The sequence below is a fragment of the Xenopus laevis genome, chromosome 9_10S (genome assembly GCF_017654675.1).
Source record: "Xenopus laevis strain J_2021 chromosome 9_10S, Xenopus_laevis_v10.1, whole genome shotgun sequence".
Lineage (NCBI taxonomy): Eukaryota > Metazoa > Chordata > Amphibia > Anura > Pipidae > Xenopus > Xenopus laevis.
The window spans coordinates 70,943,917-70,963,420 of NC_054388.1; the positions used below are offsets into that span (position 1 = coordinate 70,943,917).

The following is a 19,504-nucleotide window of genomic DNA, read 5'->3' on the forward strand; positions in this document are numbered from 1 at the left end:
TGGGCTGCATTTGCTGCACTTCTGATCTTGACTCATGGTTATGATTTTTGTCCTGTTGCTGAACATTGCCTGCCCTGACACTGCCTACCTGGACATGGACCCTGAGCTTGTTAACCCTTCTGTGGCTTGCTTTGGACTTTTGGCTGTACTTGACCTGTTTGAGTTCATACTACTGACCTTACTTGTGTCAGTGTCTGTAGCCTATACTCTTTCCAGTACATACCATCCTTCCTGTAAACCTGCCTGTGTATTTAATAAAGTTTGTGTCCTGCTTTTAGATGTCAGTCCTGCCCTCAGTTGGTCCTCACTTCAAATTTCTCCGGGACAATGGCCACTGGAGGTACATTTAGGCTCAGGTTTCCTGACACTCAGAAACCAAAAAGCAGCAGAGAGATGACTAATAAGAAATACTTTTCTGTAACAGTGAGAGAGAGAGGATTAATTTTTGGCTTGTTTCAGGTTCTGCTAAATTAGATTTTAATCCACTTCTTATAGTAGAGAGAGATTAGGTGAATAGATGATGGTATTTTTCCCCTGGATTCTAGGTAAGGGTCTCCAAGAGCTGAAAGATGCACTGAGAGGCAGCAATCCACAAGCAATCAGTGAGAGTGTAGCGAGTGAGTGCCCCCTAAAGCATGTTGAGTAGAATTAATGTGGGTTTATTTATAGCAGGCTTTATCTTTGGATCGAAACACAGTCCTAAAGCTTCACATATTGACTGGATTTCAGAAGAAAATTGTTCTTGGGAACCAACAAAGGGAGGCCTGTGTCTGTCAGTGCATACTGTATAGAAAGATGATCACCTGTGAATTCCCTTGTGTGCCAGCAGCCTATGGGCTGATTTCAATGTTAAAAACTGAAATGATTTTAGGTATGAAACTGGTGAAACCAGTTCCAAAACCAGGGCTCCATTACTATATAGGCTGGTTCACTGTGACACAGAGTCCCACTGTCTTCTTTCCCAACTGCAATCAGTTCTAACAGAGACAACTCTAAAAAAGCAATAACTTTTCATTTCATCTGCTGAAAGAGCTCTGCATTCTTCTATTAGAACTGTGGGGCTTGCACACCAATGGGGCACCAGAATGATGGAGGCCGGGCCAACATGAAAGTTAATCAGGGAGAGAGATGCTTATGTGTTCGTGGAAACATCACTGAATGGCTGGTAAAGCAAAGTTTTCAAGTATTTGGTTATAATCTAAGGGGTTATAATCTAATCACGAGGGATGCCAAACAGGGGCAAAATAGTGTGAAAACCACTGGATTAGGGGGACACTAAGTTTTATTCTTAAAGCAACAATGCTCAATAAATATTACTTTGTCACCTCCAGTAGGGGGAGGCAGATTCGCAGGTCCTCTCCAATCATGAGGCTTCTACACAGGGAGCCCTCCTTCTCACTACAGAGAGTTCAATGTGCTGGGCAGAAGGAGCAGCATCCCCGAGCCCAGCACTGTTTGTCATCTGCTGCAACCGCTCCCCCCCCCCCACACACACACACACACACATGCAAGAGAGATCCTACTCTGTCCCTCCACAGGAAAGTACAGGAAGAGAGGTTTTAAAAACTTTTCCTTTAAAGGGAACCTGAACTTTCCACTGCTCTGACCATCTAGTTGTGTAGTGCCCCAAGAGTCTGATGGCATTCTTGTAAAGACTCCCTTTGCCCTTCCACTTTATGTATATACAGTATCACCCCACATTGCCATGACTAAAGTATATTATAATGTGTTGCAAGGATTTGCTTTGCTTTACCAATAAAGTGAGATCAGCAGTGTCACAAAGCTGCACAGATCTGTCCTCTGGAACTGAAATGTGATTTTCTTGCCACCAGGTGGCGTCAGTATGACAAGATTGTTTTTCTAATGACCAGTCTCTGTGCAGCCTTCCATCCTCACATGGAGCTCTATTTCCTATTAATTTCTATTTTGTCTTAAAGAAGACATAAACTGGACTGCAACTCCCAGCATGCTCCAGTTTGGTATAAAGGGTTGTTCAGTTGATACAAAATCACATTCTAATGTAGGGTTGTCCAACAGGAGACACTGAGGCCAAATGTGGCCCTCCAAAGGATTTTTATGGCCCCAGGTTGCCCTATTGCTCCATAGACTTCAGTGTATAACATACTTTAAATATAATCTTGCTCTTAAACATGATGTGTGAGAATTAATCAGCCCACTAGATGAAATAAGTTGGACAACACTGTAAAGGTCAAGCAACTTATAATGTAAGGCTTGTGGGAAATACCCATTGTACCCTAGTTTGCTCCACTCACAGTGTAAATCCCAGTATACCGCAATATATTATGGGTGGATTACTATGTTAACACTGAATGTGGTGGGGAGTAAGGCCAACCAGCAATGGAATAGCTCAGGCAATGGCATAGGCAGGAACAGTTCATAGGCATGCAGATAACCTCTACAGACTGAAACCATGCAAGTATAGAGGTATAATTAACAAACACTATGGAGTAGGATTATTTTAGCTTCTAGAGATACTGGCTAATGTTTAAAACTATTAGAAATAAAGCAGAAAACGTGTGTTTACATGCAAAACATTCGCTCATTTTCCATCCCTGGCACCTTTTCATGATGTACTTGTACCTGTGGCAGTCATGAAGGGGTTACATTTAGCCACACCTCAGCATGTGCACCTGCATAATCACACAACAACTTTATCACAGCCTAATATAAATGAATTATTTTAATCATATTAAATCAGTCATGCTCAATTTGCCCTGACAGCAAAATTCAAATAAAAGGTATACATAATGATTCTTTTTTATTTATGCCATGCGGTGCTCTTCAGACACACGGACCACACAGGCAGCTTGGGAGACATGTGCACAAATGGCAGGCGCTGGAGGCAGAGTTATCAGATGACACATTGTTTATGATTTCAGACACTGACTCATACCGTAGGCAATTACTGCTCAGTTAATAATGTTTATTACTTAAGGTTTATTACATGGCATTAGGCGTATCACTGGGGTTATGTGTTTGCCTACATGGAACAGCAGATATTTATGGATCTTAATTTATACATGTCTGGTTCTTATTCTTCCTGAATGCAAAGTTGGTTTTGCCCTGTAGGGAGCTCGTCAGGGTGCTGGGCTCTTGGATCGGTTCCTATATAAAGATCTGCAGGAGAAAGCACAGAACTGCTTTATAGGCAAATGTTTTTGTTATTCAGTCATAAGAAAAAAGAAAAAGCTGAAAAACTTTTAAAATATTTTTTAAAGAAGAAGGAAAGCTACCAAAGCAGTTTATTGCCACAATGGTGCAAGATATAACACTATATTTATTCTGCAGAATGCTTTACCATACCTGAGTAAACAGCTCTAGAAGCTCTCTGTATGTTTAGGATAGCAGCTGCCATATTAGCTTTGTGTGACATAACGTCCTGCATGAGTCTCTCCCTGCTCATTCATAGCTCTGGGCTCAGCAGGGAGGGGGAGGAGGCAAGAGGGAAAGGGTGGGGGAGAGAGGAGCAAACTGAGCATGCTCAAGCCCTAGTCCTGGAGATTTTTGTTGAACACAGGAAGTCTGATACAGAAGCCCATGTATACACAATAGAAGGAAAGAAATGCTGTGTTTCTTTTGACAGAGGACTCAGAGCAGCACTACTTTGATGGTTTACTGATGTATTTATATAGACCTTTCTGATAAAGCTAACTTTTTGAGCTACATGTATTTCAGGGGATGATAAAATCTACTGTGTTCCTCAAAGCCAAAGGCTAAGTTTCAATTACAGACACAAGATTTGCCTACCAGCACCACATGAGTCAGGGATGGTTGATCCTATCGGGCCCTTGAATACGGGAGCCCTGCACAGTGGCATACCACTCAGTGTCAGATGCCCTCTTGCAGAGTGACAGTTTCAGTGTCTCAAGATGAGACGGTGACATCAGACCTCACGTTATATAAATCACATTCATTGCCACCCAGGGACAAGAGACTGGGTGGATCAATGATTATAATGCAGGTCGAGTCTGTGCAGGGTTTGTGGCTGTCACTGTGTCTGTTATTTTCACCTTCAAATTAATTTTTAATACAATGTAGAAAGTGATATTGATATACAGAGCCTCTATACTTCTATCCTCATAATGAAGGGATGGCTTGTATAGAGGAAGTATTACTAGAAACCAATCTGCAAAATTCAAAAATATGTTTTGTGTTGGATTGCCTCAATATGGTACTGACAAAAAACTATTTTGCATATGAGGATAATTTCTATTGGCAGACACAGGGCACCTCAATGGGTGCCATGGTCGCGCCCTCATTTACCAACTTATTTGTGCATTATTTAGAAAAGAAATTCTTTCTGGACAAAGAACAGTACCATAAACATATACTGAGATACTTCAGATTTGTGGATGACATTCTATTAATATGGGGTGGCCCTCAAGCAGAATTTGTAAACATGATGGAAGAGGCTAATGTGAGCCATAACACCATCAAATTCACATATGAATGTTCACAAACTGAACTTAATTTCTTAGATGTTAAAATCACCTTAACTGGAGGTAAAATACAAATGGATCTTTACAGAAAAGTGGTGGATAAGAATAAACTCTTACATGCAAAAAGCTTTCATAGCCCTAAAGTAAAAAGAGTAATTCCTAAGGGACAGTTCATGAGAGCAAAAAGAATATCCTCTAGGTCAGAAGGATATGTACAAGCCACCAATGTTCATACTAATCGCTTCTTAGAGAAAGGGTATAGACCTGAATGGATTAATAAGGCCATTAAGGAAGTAGAACCACTCCCGAGGGACAGCCTATTGGTTAAAAAACATAAGGCAGAACAAAGAATTTCTTTTGTATCCATGTATAATCAGCATAGTATCAAAATGGAGAAAGTGATCATTAAATTCTGGCCACTAATTCAAATGGATTGACAATTAGGCCACTTGTTCCAACATCCGCCTTTGTTTTGTTATAAACGGGGTCGCACACTGAAGGATATGCTTTGTTCTTCAGATACCAGACCTAAAAAGAAAAAATTTAAAGGCAAACCTAACATTGGCACATACCCTTGTTTAGGATGTAATTGTTGCTCCTCAATAATTAAAGGAGCTAAGATTAATCACCCAACTAAGGGACACAAAATTGACATAAGATGCCATGCCACATGTAACTCCACATATGTTATATATTTTTTTAAATGTCTGTGTGGCATAGGATATGTGGGTCAAACAAAAAGAGAGGTTAAAAAGAGAATTCAGGAACATAGTGGCTATATAAGACATTTCAAATAAGGTACACACACTGACACACATGTCTCTAGACATTTTATAGAATTTAGACATAATGCGATGCAGCTGAGGTGGTGTGTACTAGAAGAAATAATGATAGACATTAGAGGTGGAGACAGACATAAAAAGTTGCTTCAAGCTGAAGGAAAATGGATAAAAAGATTGAATACATTCACCCCAGATGGGCTAAACGACCATTTTTATAATCTTTTTGATATACATTCTTCTTTTGATCTTGCAGGCCTTGAATGTACACCAGCAACATAGATGAATAAAGTTAATGGTAAGATGTTTATTGCTGGTAATAAGTGAAGTCTGGCAGAATAATGAATAGTATTGGCCCATAATAGACAATGTATGTGTAGTATTTAGACATAATTGTGATACATTGTATGAATGTAATACATCCTAGCAGATAAGATAAGCAAGTAACAATGTTGCAGTAGACCCTGTTTTCTCAATTTCATGTTGATTTTAAACTAATGTCACTTATTTTAAAGAATGTAATTAATTTTTAAATACATTACCGTATATTAATATGTATTATTACTTTGCAGCATTGAAACACTCAAGATTTCAATCAAGTACAGTTCACAACGGTTAAATATGGACACAAAGGACTTTTTTCTTAATGGAAATAATTTGATGGCTTTTAAACATCTCTTAAAGTGATGTTATTATTGATATATGATTGAAAACACACCTTCTTTATTAATTAACCACTAGGAACTTGATGGTGAATGAAGGGAGGGTTTATTAAGCATGTCTCGTTCTGTTTTTGGTACACTTGAAAAAGGTTATGTAGTAAACACAATCACAGCATATTGCTATATTGGAGTGCTCTCCTCTTATTATAAGGAATAATTGGGTGATGTTGGGATAGCAGTAACCTGGAAGAGAATCTGGAGCATTCATAATGAACAAAGGCAGTGCGGAGAACATCTGTAAAAAATACAAGTAGAAAGTGATATTCTGAGATAATAGCTTTTTATTAGGTAGCTCTCCAGTTTGCAATTTCAGCAACTTGGTTGCTAGGTTCCAAATTTGAATAAGAGACTAGAATATAAATAGGACATGGAAAGGAAAAAAATAGCAATAACAATACATTAGTAGCCTTACAGAACATTTGGGTTTTTTTTTAGATGGGGTCAGTGACCCCCATTTGAAAGCTGTTAATCTAACATCAGAATATTAGACAATAGACATACACCAAACATTCTCTGAAATATTATTGATGGTTAAAGCAGTAGGTCTCCTTTAAATGAACTTATGATGCAGACAGTGATATCCTGAAACCATTTGCAACTGGTCTTCATTTATTGCTCAGCAGTTATATGGTTGCTAAAGTCAAATTTTCTCCTTTAAAAACTAGGTGGTGAATGAGGTACTGGAACATAGAGCAAAGTTGCTAAAATACTTTTTCTCATCGGTAAAACTTATTGTAATTCACTACAGAGAACAAGGGGCGCAGTGGGACAATTTTATAGCTTGGATAAGATCTCATTTAAAAGGGACATATGCCTCCACAAAAACTGACTCTTTTGCTCCCCCTAGTTCTCTTGAAAGCAGACATCCAAAGCTTAATTAGAGATATAAGAGAATGTTTATCAGGGGCGATCCTGGGGCTGCTGCCACCGATGCCGACCCCCTCTCCCGCTCTGCACTTAAAGGAATTGTTCAGTATAAAGATAAAAACTGGATTGGCTGTGCAAAATAAAAAATGTTTTCAATATAGTTAGAAAAAATGTATATATAAAGGCTGGAGTGACTGGATGTCTAACATAATCGTCAGAACACTACTTCCTGCTTTTCAGCTCTCTTGGTTTCCACTGATTGGTTACCAGACAGAAACCAATCAGTGACTTGAGGGGGTCGGGCACCTGAGTCATAACTGTTGCTTTTGAATCTGAGCTGCATTCTAAGGATCAATTGCAAACTCACTGAACAGTTATGTCCCACATGGCCCCCCTTCAAGTCGATGACAAACTCAGAGTTAGAGAGCTGAAAAGCAGGACGTAGTGTTCTGTTCTGTTCTGTTAAACATCCAGTCACTCCAGCCTTTATACATTACATTTTTGGCTAACTAACTATATTAGAAACATTTTTTATTTAGCACAGTCTATCTATTTACCCAGTTTTTATTTTTACACTGAACTGTTCCTTTTAAACATCAGAACGGGTCAAAGGGGGGCTGCATTGCTAGTACAATGGACACCATAGCGCTCCCTGCACTAGCAGAGATGAATTTCCTGGTTAAAACCCGGAACATTTGTCTCTTAGAATTCCAAGAGGTGTTTTTGCTGCCCCTTGTAACTGGCCGCTCGCTGCTGCCACATGGCAGGAGCGGCCCTGATTTTTATTCATCAATAATCTCATAAATATATATAGGGATATATACCAAGGTATATATAAAAAAAAGTAAATATCCTTTTCACCCAAACCAAGCCCCTTCTACATTATTACACACCATAAGAGAGACATTGCACTTCATGAATGGGGCACCTTACCAATAGGTATGGGCGAATTTTTTCGCACTTTATCCAGTTAATTGCATGCGTTGCTGTCTCAGAACTTTCACATTAAAAGGTAAAACTAAAGCAAAGCCAGCAAAGAGAGATGTTTAGCTGATCTCTAATAGTTGAGAATGTCAGTCTTAGCATGGATTATTGTTTATTATTGGAATGTATAATGTAATTACCTGTATATATGATCCTACAATTTGGGGGAAAATAGGGAATCTAGATACTACGTGAATAAAGAGCTTGAAAACCAGAAAACCAATGACAAGAAGCAGAACATGTCATGTTTTATTTCATCCTCCTGCTTAATAATGGATTTGTAGGATTCACTCTTTCTGGGGGTTTCTTCTTTGTTAACAGTAAAGCTTTTTTGCTACAGATATATCTCTTTCATCACAGTTGTACTAAAGGCAAACGTGAAACACTCACCGATATAGAAGCGATCTAGAGCCAGCAGCATTGTGAAAAACCTTATCAGCATGCATGCATTCATTAGCATGCATGCATCATTTATGTAAATTTCATTTGGAATCTATTTTATTTTATGAAAATTGTACAAATAAGACAAAAGGTAACAAAGAAAATTTGTCGCACAGATTCATCTCCACCAAGGAGGCCCTGTGATACTTCTCAAGGAGACGTTCTAAATTCCTCTGTAAAAGTTGGTTCTAAAATATTCATGAAATGGTACTTCTACTATCTTGGTGGTAAGTGCCAGTATGTATTCTATTGTACAATTTCTGATCAATTGTAAGACCTTGGCCTTGGAAGTTGGCCTTCAATACCATCATGTTGGCTGTAAAGCTGATACCACCTATGCAGCAGCTTGCTCAGGGGATGCATCGCCTATTTCCATCACATATTTGATAAAACAACCAGCTGCCATGGCACAAATTGCTGTTATATTGAACAGGGGGAAACTGGACCTTTGGGCAACAGGGAAAGCAATATTGCTTCAACCAAATCTTTCTTTACTACAGCTCCAAGTATGATCAGATACAGTGATCCTCAACCAGTGGCTCATGAGCAAAATGTTGTTCATCAACCCTTTGGCTGTTGCTCCCAGTGGCCCCAAAGCAGTGCTTAGTTTTGAATTCTTGACTTGAACACAAGTGTTGGTTGCATAAAACAGGATGTACTGCCAAACAGAGCCTCTTGTATTCTGTCAGTGCACATAGTGTTTATCAAATAGCCAATCAAGGCCCTTATTTGCCATATGGTATTCCGATGTTGCCCGAAGTCTCCTCTAGAGGCAACTTCAGCCGACTTCAGAATACGAAGCATCGCGTGTGCAATGCCGCAGGCGACTTTTCATTATAGCCGGCGCAAGACAGAGGGAAGGCGTTCAGGGAGATTAGTCACCCCAAAGAAGAGGCGATTAGTCGCCAGGCGACTAAATCTCCCCAAGTCGCCAGGTGTGCCCTTACCCTTAATGCTTAAATAACTATAATTAACTTTAGCATATATTGTTGCCATTATTCAAACCTTATTACATCAAAAAGTGTAATGTGAAAAGATGTGCTCATTAGTCATGCATAGGCCAGCCTAAAACCCTTGGGATCAACAGTATTATCCACAGGTTGGACAAGCTAGGTGAAATAATTACTTTCTATTGGTGGGTAACGGGCGGGTGGTTGGTCTAATTCTGCCCAGTGTCCTTCCCACTGTCCAGCCCCTTCCATTGTCACGTCTCTGGCTTAAGGACATCTGACGTGGGCCTATCACTTTCTTTTATAAACTTGAGCCTATCAGGCATGGGTGGGTCAAGTGCGGGTTTATAATCATGTCAGCACAGTGAACAAAAATACAATTTAAAGACTGGTAACCAGCCAACGTTCCAATGGTTAAAATAAGATTTTTTTTTTTACTGGAAGATACAAAGAAATAAATAACTATGTAACAGAAAATGTTGAGAAGGCAAACATAACTTCACAATGAAATGTGCCTGGGGGAGGCTTCTCAAGCCTCCTTTTTTAGTTACTTTGCCTGGTTTCTTTATTTATATTTGATCCTTTGTTTTTTTTCATGGAAAATGTGCATCAATATCTCTGTTATTGCACGCTAAAGTTTATTTCCCATGTTCTGTTAAAGACATACCACACGTAAGAATGGCAGATGCCGTTCTAAATTTGGCCCTCCATTTCATTGTCATTTGAGAGAATGAAGAAACACATTATTTATATAAAAAAACCATTGTCAGGACAAACAGTGATATACTAGTTTTATTGTCCAGTTCACCTTTGAGTTCATTTTTAGTAAGTTATACATACTGTATAGTTGGAACCCTTCTTTATTTGATTTTCTTGCTCCCCAGTTAGAGAATAGGGTTGAACGATAAATTTTGACTCCATTATGCACTGTTTAACTCCCCACATGGCCAGCCATGGGCAAGGATAAAATTGGGGACATTTACTCCTCTGGATAGACATGAATCTGTGCGACAAATTTTCTTTGTTACCTTTTGTCTTATTTGTACAATTCTCAAACAAGTGTAAACTGGACAATTCCTAAACTTACTAATATCCCAGTCTCCACTTGACCTGTATGGACATCTTTCCATCAATAGGCACCAAAAAACCACTGTGGTAGATAATTGTTGTTTTAATCAAAGCACAAATGTTTGGCCAGTTTAATTAATAGACCAATAAATGCTTGGTGCATGTGTAGTAAGGATGCACCAAATACACTATTTTGGAATTCAGTCAAATCCTTTACGCTTTGCCAAAATCCAAATAGATCACATCTACAGCCCCCCACTGTCCAACATGACTGTCCACTGACATGACCTATTCTTTATAGCTAACTAGCCTGTATATGACATGGTTGGGATAGCAAATAATTGAATAATACTTCAGACTTGGAGTCTGGTAGTTTGTCGCCCTTAAGTGTGAGTGACTACCAGCATGCCCTCTGCTATCCCATCACTATAAATAATGACAGAACAGTCTCACAGTCTTTATCGATGTACTACCTAATTATGCTCCCTGTGATATTCCAACTTCCTCTCCATAAGGCTCATAAAACATGAAGAAAACAAACTATAGATAAAACATGTTCTGGCTGAGATCATTACACAATTTTGCAATATCCCTAACCACAAGTTTTGGCTTCTAATAATGTAGCCAAATAAAAAGCTAGCAACAGAAATGTAAGTTTCATGCATTAAAGAAGAACTACCATAAAAACAAAAAAATACAGTATAAACTCTAGATTATAGAATTAAATATTATCAATTAAAAATATGGTGTTATTTTACTTCTTTTCATTTAGATTTAAGTGTTTGTTTACCAACATATACAATGTGCAAAGTTTAAGTTTAGGTCGGACTTGGTCGATGGGACACTGGGAAAAAAACAAGTGGGCCCCAGCCCTCTTGGGCTCTGCTGACTCAAACCCCATCCCACTGAAACACCCACTGACATCTTTCCAGGCCCAATTGCAGCTGCAAAAAGAGAGGTACACATGAGGGGAGAGCAGATGGAAGGGGGTGGTGGCACTGGAAGGACCTCGTGGCTGGGGGCCTAGGAAGGGGTGTGGAGGCCCCTAAGGCAGCAGCCCCGGTGGTCCCCAGATTTCCCCAGTCTGATCCTGGTTCAGGTGCCATGTTTTGGATCAAAATCCTAACCCTAACCCCCATGCTTCCTGTGTATTTGTTGCTACCTTCCAAGTTGAATCAACTGAAATTGCCTAATGCGTCTAAAGGCACCCAATAAAGGTACAAAGCCTACGCATAGAATGAAAGGGGAAAAGAAAGGGGTAATGTAATAAAATGTGCAAAATTTGCCACTGGTCTTGTAACTCATACCAACCAATTGACATTTCTGGTCAACTGCTTAAAAAGAAATACTTGATTGGGTGCTGTAGGTTAGTAGACCTGGGCCAACTTTACTCGTACTGTATTATTTAAAAAGATTGCTTAGAGGAGGGGGATACCAAAGAGTAGTTATGAAGATTATCAGAAATAGTACATCATTTTTGAAATATTTTATTTAGAAAGTCTCTTATTTCCATGACATGAAACTCATCTTAACATCCCAGCTTAGCAGACAGCGATGGATGATATAGTAATATACCCACGTGGTCAGACCACTACTTATTAATACCTCCCTTTAGAAATGGCATGCTATCAGATATACACTAGAAAAATAATCTGAGATAGAATTGTTGTTTTTTTTTCTTTTATGTGTTCTTTTTTTTGTTGTTTATTCAGTGCAATATGATTTATTTATTATTTACAAAAAATGGATAATTTTACATACAATTAATGACATCAATGTATACAATGGAAGAGACATATTTTGTTTACACCTAATACAAAAACAATTTTTAGTTATCCATATACGGTACAAAAAAAAGAAACATCTAAAATGTTCAGTTTTTATGAAAGTTCCCCTTTAACTCAGGAAAGATTTGAATAATACACAGGCCCATTTTATTGTACAGCATGACAGGAAATAAAGACTCGCAGGACTTGGCACTGTTAGTCTTCAAAGATGAATATAAATGACTGCTTGTTAAAATGGATGTTCTGAATACATATTTATATAATGAAAAGACGTCAATCTGCAACCATGGTGAAAAGCACAATGCCTAAAAATAATGACTTGTTTTTTTTAATCACCTTAAGAATGTACCGAATAGTTGAGAAACATAGCCCTGGAGAATTCCTGATGAAGAAAGCCTTTTGTTATGGCACAATGCATTGTGGAAATCACTTTGAATACAGAGCTTTTACACTTGGCAAATTCATGCAATGTGAACGCTTCCCATATTCTTTACATGCACTGCGGGCTGCTGGCTTGTTGAAAACAAGTAGGGACATAAATAAACCAAAAGCAAAAACAATGCTTTAATTGTGCACATGGTTTGCTGTTTATTTAAAACCATAACAGTCTATTCCTTGCTTATAGGAACTATTTCCCAACCCCCTTAGGCTCACAGTGTAATGCAGCTCCTCTCTTAGCCTTGTTCCATTGTGTTCCATTTATATATATGTGCTATATGCAGTTAAATGTTTATGCAGCATTTCTACATAAGCCCAACAGGACGAGCTCATGTCAAAAAGGGGACATAATAGTATAGTAATATATAGTACAGGTATCTAGCGAAGACAAGTTTAAAGCTGCTGGACTTTTTTGAGTATTTTTTCAAGAATAATCATCAGAAACATCCAGTTGCTTTAGATTTATCTCCACTAGATACTGTATATTATGACTTGCATGAATGAAAACCTTCGTAGATATTTTCTAAATATTATTAACCCTTCAGCCTTTGCAACTTTTCTGTTAAAGGGGCAATTCACCTTTTAGTATGTTAGAGAGCACATTATAATTGTTTTAAATTTATAGATTCTGTATGTTGTTTAATGATCTTGTTGTACCAGCCCAGAGGTTCCGTGGGGCTAAAATGGTAATGTTCCAGGTCTGCACATCAGTTCTCTACCTTTTGATTTTAATAGGCCATGCGTGAATGTCAGTGGCACTGCACATGCTCAGTGTGCTTTTTGTTGTTGCTAAGAAGTTAAGATTAGGGGGTCATAAGAAAGCATCAAAATATCAGTAGAATGCTCCTCTCCATGCTTCCGTTTAGTAAAAAGCACAATACACCATTTAGTTAAAAGCACCATACACTGAGGGGCACATTTACTTAGCTGGAGTGAAGGATTAGAATTAAATCGAACGATTTTTCCTTTAATCGTTCGATCGAACGAAATGAGATAAATACTTCGATATCGATATTCGAAGTCGAAGGATTTAACTTCGATGGTCAAATATCAAGGGTTAATTAACCCTCGATATACGACCCATAGTAAATGTGCCCCTAGGTTCTATGGTGCCAGGCAATGATGATATGAATCACTACTTAGTCTAGTGTTTGTTGTGAGTGACATTTTATATATATATGTATATATATATATATATATATATATATATATATATATATATATATATATATATATATATATATATATATACAAGTCAGAAATCTAGTTCCAAAGCAGATATTATTTCTAAGTGGCCAACAAGAGCAACTTGAATGTCAATAAATACAACATTTTCAAATGCTATTACGTTAGCATGTAAGAGCATTGCATTGTTCATAAAAAAGTCATGTCATCACCAGTAACGGAACTAGGTGGGGGCGGGCCCTGGTGCGGGCCGTGCAGCTGGGCCCGCCCCCACTCTCGTCCGTATGATTTTTCTCTGCGGCTGCAGCCGACTCCAGCCGGCTGCAGCATGCGCGATCTGCCGGGGGGGGCCCTGCAGGGGTGCGGGCCCTGGCCCAGTTGCACCCCCTACTCCCCCAGTAGTTACGCCCCTGGTCATCACATAATTAATCCTTTTTTAACATAATAAAATTAATATAATAATAATAAATATATATTGTGTTGAGGTCACTACCAGTATACCTGGGAAAGTCCAGGACAGAGCTTATTTATGTCCCAGAGTGGTTCCGGGTTCAGCCTGGGTTTTTTTGTGTCTACCTGAGGCACCACTGGTGGATAATTAAAGAGGCAGCTCAAGCCAGAATAGGGAGCTCCAGTCTGGGGAAAGACACAGGAAAGTTGCCTGTGAGGATTGATATCACCTTAAGGTTTGGGAATTTGTTTGTTTTCTGAATGTTCTCTATTTTGGGGAAACAGGCAGAAGGACTACCATGGTTAGTTAGGAAAACTGACCTGTGTTAGTTAGAAACCCATCCAAAGTGGGGAACTACTTCTTTGGAGGCACAGATCTTCACTGCTCCGAACCCCAAAACATAATGTGCAACATTACTATGCCACCTCTTTAAGTTTTAGTTTTCCTTTAAAGTATTTTTATTGGGGCAAAACTGATGTTAGGATTAGGGCCACGCACAGGATATTTCCAGTACATCTTTCAGGAAACAGTTTTTCAGCTTCCCCACTCTCTGGGGCTTCACTTGATATTTCCATTTTGTATGGCTTGTAATTGTGCTTGAATGTTTAAAGATGTAATAAATTATCCTAAAAGGCATTGTGCCAGCTGTGCTATAAAATCTCTTGTTCGTGATGGTTTGTGATTGTGAGTTTGGTCATTGCAGCCTGTGTGAGTGTATGTGAAAGAAGATCCTTGTGTCAGTTCCTCCAATATCACCCACCAACTCAGTTTTCTGTGCACTGATAAATCAAGCATGTCCATAATTAATGATTTCTGTTGGCAGAAGAAACACATTTAAAGGACAACTTAACCCTAAAAATGTATGGCTAAAAATTTCATATTTTATTTTCTAAACTTATTGCACCAGCCTAAAGTTTCAGTTTTTCAAAAGCAGCAATGATCCAGGATTTAAAACTTGGGGTCACCATCTTGGAAAGTGTCTGTGACACTCACATGCTCAGTGGGCTCTGAGCAGCTGTTGAGAAGCTAAGCTTAGGGGTCATCTCAAATTATCAAGCAGTAAATGAGGTTTGTGTTTAATATAAACTGAGGCTACAAGGCTGATTATTAAATTCTGATGTGAATTGCATTGGTTTATGTGCTGCCAATTAGTAACTATTTGTATTAATTACTAATCAGCTTTATATTGTGACATTTCTATTCTATGTGTACTGTATATTGTGAGTGGGTCCCTAAGCTAAGTAAGTGACAGCAGCACAGAGCATGTGCAGTGAATCAGCAGAAAAGAAGATGGGGAGCTACAGGGGCATCTTTGGTGGCACAGATCTTCCCTGCTAAAGGGTTGTGGTTGCCTTGGGCTGGTGCAGAAGCCTAAAACATATTGTACAACATGTGTAGCTAATTCTTTAGTTAAGCTTTAGTTCTCCTTTAAGGCATTATGATGACTATTGCTTTATTGTACATAGTAAATGGGTTGATCCTATTTCAGACAAACAGAAATCTTATGGGGCCCACAATGCACCTTGCCCCTCACTGAATTGCTCCTGATTATCACAGGCTTCAGTACTTGCTGTTTAGAGTGGGCTTTAAAAACAGGGCTCCCTTGCAATATTCTCTGTGCCTCCAATAAAGTATAAATAAACTGGCACAAAGATCTTGTCTGTATCCCATAATGACAGCAATTCCCAAAAGGAAAATGATCACAAAAATGACTGGTTGATCAAAAAGCCATGAGCCCAACTCTACTGTACATTTGATCCTCTAAAATAAACGTTTTAATTGAAAGCTTTGCCAAAATACACAACTCAGCCGACACACTGTTCAAATTGCAAGACAACACATCAAAGCATTCTTGCTGCAATCTCTCTGAAGGGGAATTGGAGGCCAAGCAAAATTTCTGCTCTGATAAATGATGTATTGTTAGTGGTTCTGATAAGGGGAGCTCACATATACTCCTACGGAAATTTTCTGTGAGGCTACAATTTAATTGTTATTGCTACATTTTATTACTTATCTTTCTATTCATTCCCTTTCCTATTCACATTCCAGTCTCTTATTCAAAGACTCCCTGGTTGCTAGAATAGTTTGGACACTAGCAACCAAATTCTTGATGAAATTCTGAAGTGGAAAGTTGCTGAACAAAAAGTGAAATAACAAAAAAATTATAAAAAAATAAAGACCAACTGCAAATTGTCTCAGAATATTACTCTCTACGTCATACTAAAAGTTAACTCAAAATTGAACAACCCCTTTACGTCTTACACTAAACAAGCAACAACATATCCATGGCAATGATGTTGACTATGGTGTCCTTTTACATATTAATGTGTAGATAGAGCTCTAGTATATTGCTCTAGTATATTGCTCTAGTATATTGCTCTAGTATATTGATAGTCAAATTGGATCTGAGTCACAATAGAGTCACGGCAAGATCAATGATTCTCTAGCACTTAGCTGCATAACAATCTCTACAACTGACTAAACTGTGGCTAAAGTCATTTATTTTTTATTACAGTTGCTAATTGCTTAAACCTTTGCAAATATTGTTTTCCCTGCAATATGAAAAACTGATTGTTGTAAAGGACCTTGCCGGTTGCTGTGGCAATCAAAAGATTTTGCCGTACACATATTTCTCCCTATTGAATGGTTCAGCATGGGAAGCAGCCAAGGCAACTATTTGTACTTGTTTCAGGATTATAGGCTGCATTAAAACAACATTCATTTGGCTTCTGGCTTTGTCCTTCTGTTAGTTTTCTTTTAAGTGCGGATAAGAGATTTGATATGCTAGGTTCTCTTACAGCAAATCAGTGCCAGTCAGCTTGAAAACGGAGTGCAACCAATAAAATAACACAAAAATGGAAAAATTACCTTTTGGTGATCGCAGAGGCCTTTGTATCTTGACAAGACAATGGTTGATTGCTAGAAAGGAAGTAGAAATTGTAATAAAACATACAGAACTGTAAAATGGGACAAAATGAACTGTATTCATGTTGGGAATGCAGGTTCTGCAGCTAGAGATGCTCATGGCAAACCAGGGTGCAAAATACGAAAACCCCTGTTTTCTGGTACACATTTTTATTTCAATGGTAGCATGTATTTACAGTAAGTCAGCAGGACAGATTTACCAAAAACTTGATTTACAGCAGGAAAGCATTTTACATGTTTAGCAAAGCATTTCCTGTTTTGACAGATGTGCCAGTTTGTCAAAATTCATTTGCCTGATTGGATTCACTTCTTATACCAGAGATAGAGGCGATGGATACCCTTCCTAAAATTGACCTTTGTGTGCCTTATATCCCTCCAAAGAGACCCTTGATTATATGCTGAAAACTGCTGAGAGTTGCAGTCCAACAATATCTAGGTGAAGGAGCACTGCCATAGAAGAAGGGTCACATTTTCTATATAGGCACCAAATAAAAAAGCAGCTTCACAGGGCAGCCCTCAGGTGCCTGTATAGAAAGAAATTTTGTTTTTTTTCTATATCCCCAGTGTGAATGGACAAGAGCGGGGGGAGCAAGAGGAAAGCTACAGGGATTCCCTACAGGCCAAGCAACAGCAGTGGATTTAGTGTATGGACTAAAGGCGTGCCTAGGGGGGAGCTGTGGCTTTAGACAAATCACTGGGCATTGCTTGGTCTGTGTATAAATTTTCTATACAGATTCGCCCCTTAGTATCTCACAGCTATGTGTAACACCCCAAAACACATGGCTGGATAAATACAGTTCAGGATATGAGGCAGCGCTCACACACCCTGGCCTTCTGGAATGGATGCCTGGTGCACAGTGATGGAGGGATAAGGGATTGGCACTAGGCCCGGACTGGCAATCTATGGGTTCTGGCAGATGCCAGAGGGGCTGCTGTAAGTTCCCATAGGCAGTCACTATTTATTGGGCTGGTAGGGGGGCTGCTTGGGCCTCTGTATACTTGGAAATCCAGGGCCTATTTTGATTCCCAGTCCGGCCCTGAATTTGGCACCCTCCTAGTCAGACAACTCCAAAAGATTCACTGGCACTCACTTTAATATGTCATGCTATTTGTGAATATATTTAACTTACTCTTTGATCCACTCTTTTCAGATAACCATGCTGCATGAATTTTCTACCGGGATAGACAATATTTCCATTCTCCCTCCAGTCTGTGTAGGGTAAGATAAAAAGATAAAATGTTACTGCAGGTTTGCTGTCTATTTTGCTCTAATTAATTAGTTAGTTGACAAAGTAAGCTTTGCTACTTTTTTCCGAATTTCTGAATTTGCTTTTCATTATGGATACATTGTTGCACTGGTGAAAAATGTTTCCCTAACTTCGCTAGATAAAGGTTTGCCTGTATATCTCTGGACTGTTTAATATACTGGAAGACTCCTCCTGATAGTTAAAAACATTTAAATGACTTTGTGTAACTAAGTTAACTAATTAGGTTTTAACCTATGAATGTAATTGTTTCTGTGTTAAAGTTTTTGCATCACTGATTGCATGTACCACTGGGGGTGAATTGCACATAATTTGATGACGTGAATTACGCTGCGTGGGTGGCGTTAAATTGACTTCTCAATCACAATGTTTTATGCTTGACAAAGAGGTACAACCCAGAAATGTTGCACAATCTGCAAATAAACATGCAAGGGTTCATCCTTGCATGTACCAGCCTTTGAGTGCCAGTATATATATTTTATTTCCCTAAAAAAACATGGTAGGATTAATACAGCATTTTTCAGCAAAAATACAACATCATTTTTGCAGATTCCCATGCCTTCTCTGCTCATCCGTAATATTAATTATCGCTTAAAAGGAAGCTGCCCACTGAGACCAGGGAGGTGCTACACAGTCTAATTGGTGTATAAATATGATTCCCGTTTTAATACAGCTTTTTCTAAATTTCCCATCTCATTCTTTCTGGGACAAGATGAGATGTCAAGCATATAAATGCTACTAGATCTTGTCTAGTCTCCACCCAGTGCTTTACAACTGGCTGCTAGGTAATTTCTTAATAAATTACTGTAGATTCTGTGACTTAGGATAAAATCATTACCCCTATAAACAGAGGTTTTTACACTTAAATGCTGTGCCAAGCAGGCTCCAATAAATCTGGTAGAAACTTTGCTATTTGTTACATTGGGTATGAGACTAGTCTGGCCTATTTTACTCTGTAATTAAACCTCTGAACAAAAATGTGTTTCGTTCCTTCTTAGACAATTGCATATAAATATATCTATAACCAAGAAGTGTACAAACATAGTTGGCCATAGACGCAAAGATACAGTCGTGCAAAACTAAGTTTTATACAATTTTCTGATCGTGTGTAGAGTATCCCGACATTTTTCTACCATGGCAATTGGTCGTTTAGTCAATCTGACAGATTTATTTACCGATAAT

General features: G+C 38.7%; 1 long non-coding RNA gene across 1 annotated transcript; it reads right to left on the reverse strand.

Annotated features, from left to right (window-relative positions):
* Positions 1-2,929: 2,929 nt before the first annotated feature.
* Positions 2,930-18,270, reverse strand: LOC121399078. Its single transcript, XR_005964738.1, has 3 exons — positions 18,188-18,270; positions 17,001-17,051; positions 2,930-3,138 (listed from the first exon to the last, which is right to left on the reverse strand). It is a non-coding gene; the product is annotated as an uncharacterized LOC121399078 (long non-coding RNA).
* Between the last annotated feature and the right edge of the window lie 1,234 nt (positions 18,271-19,504).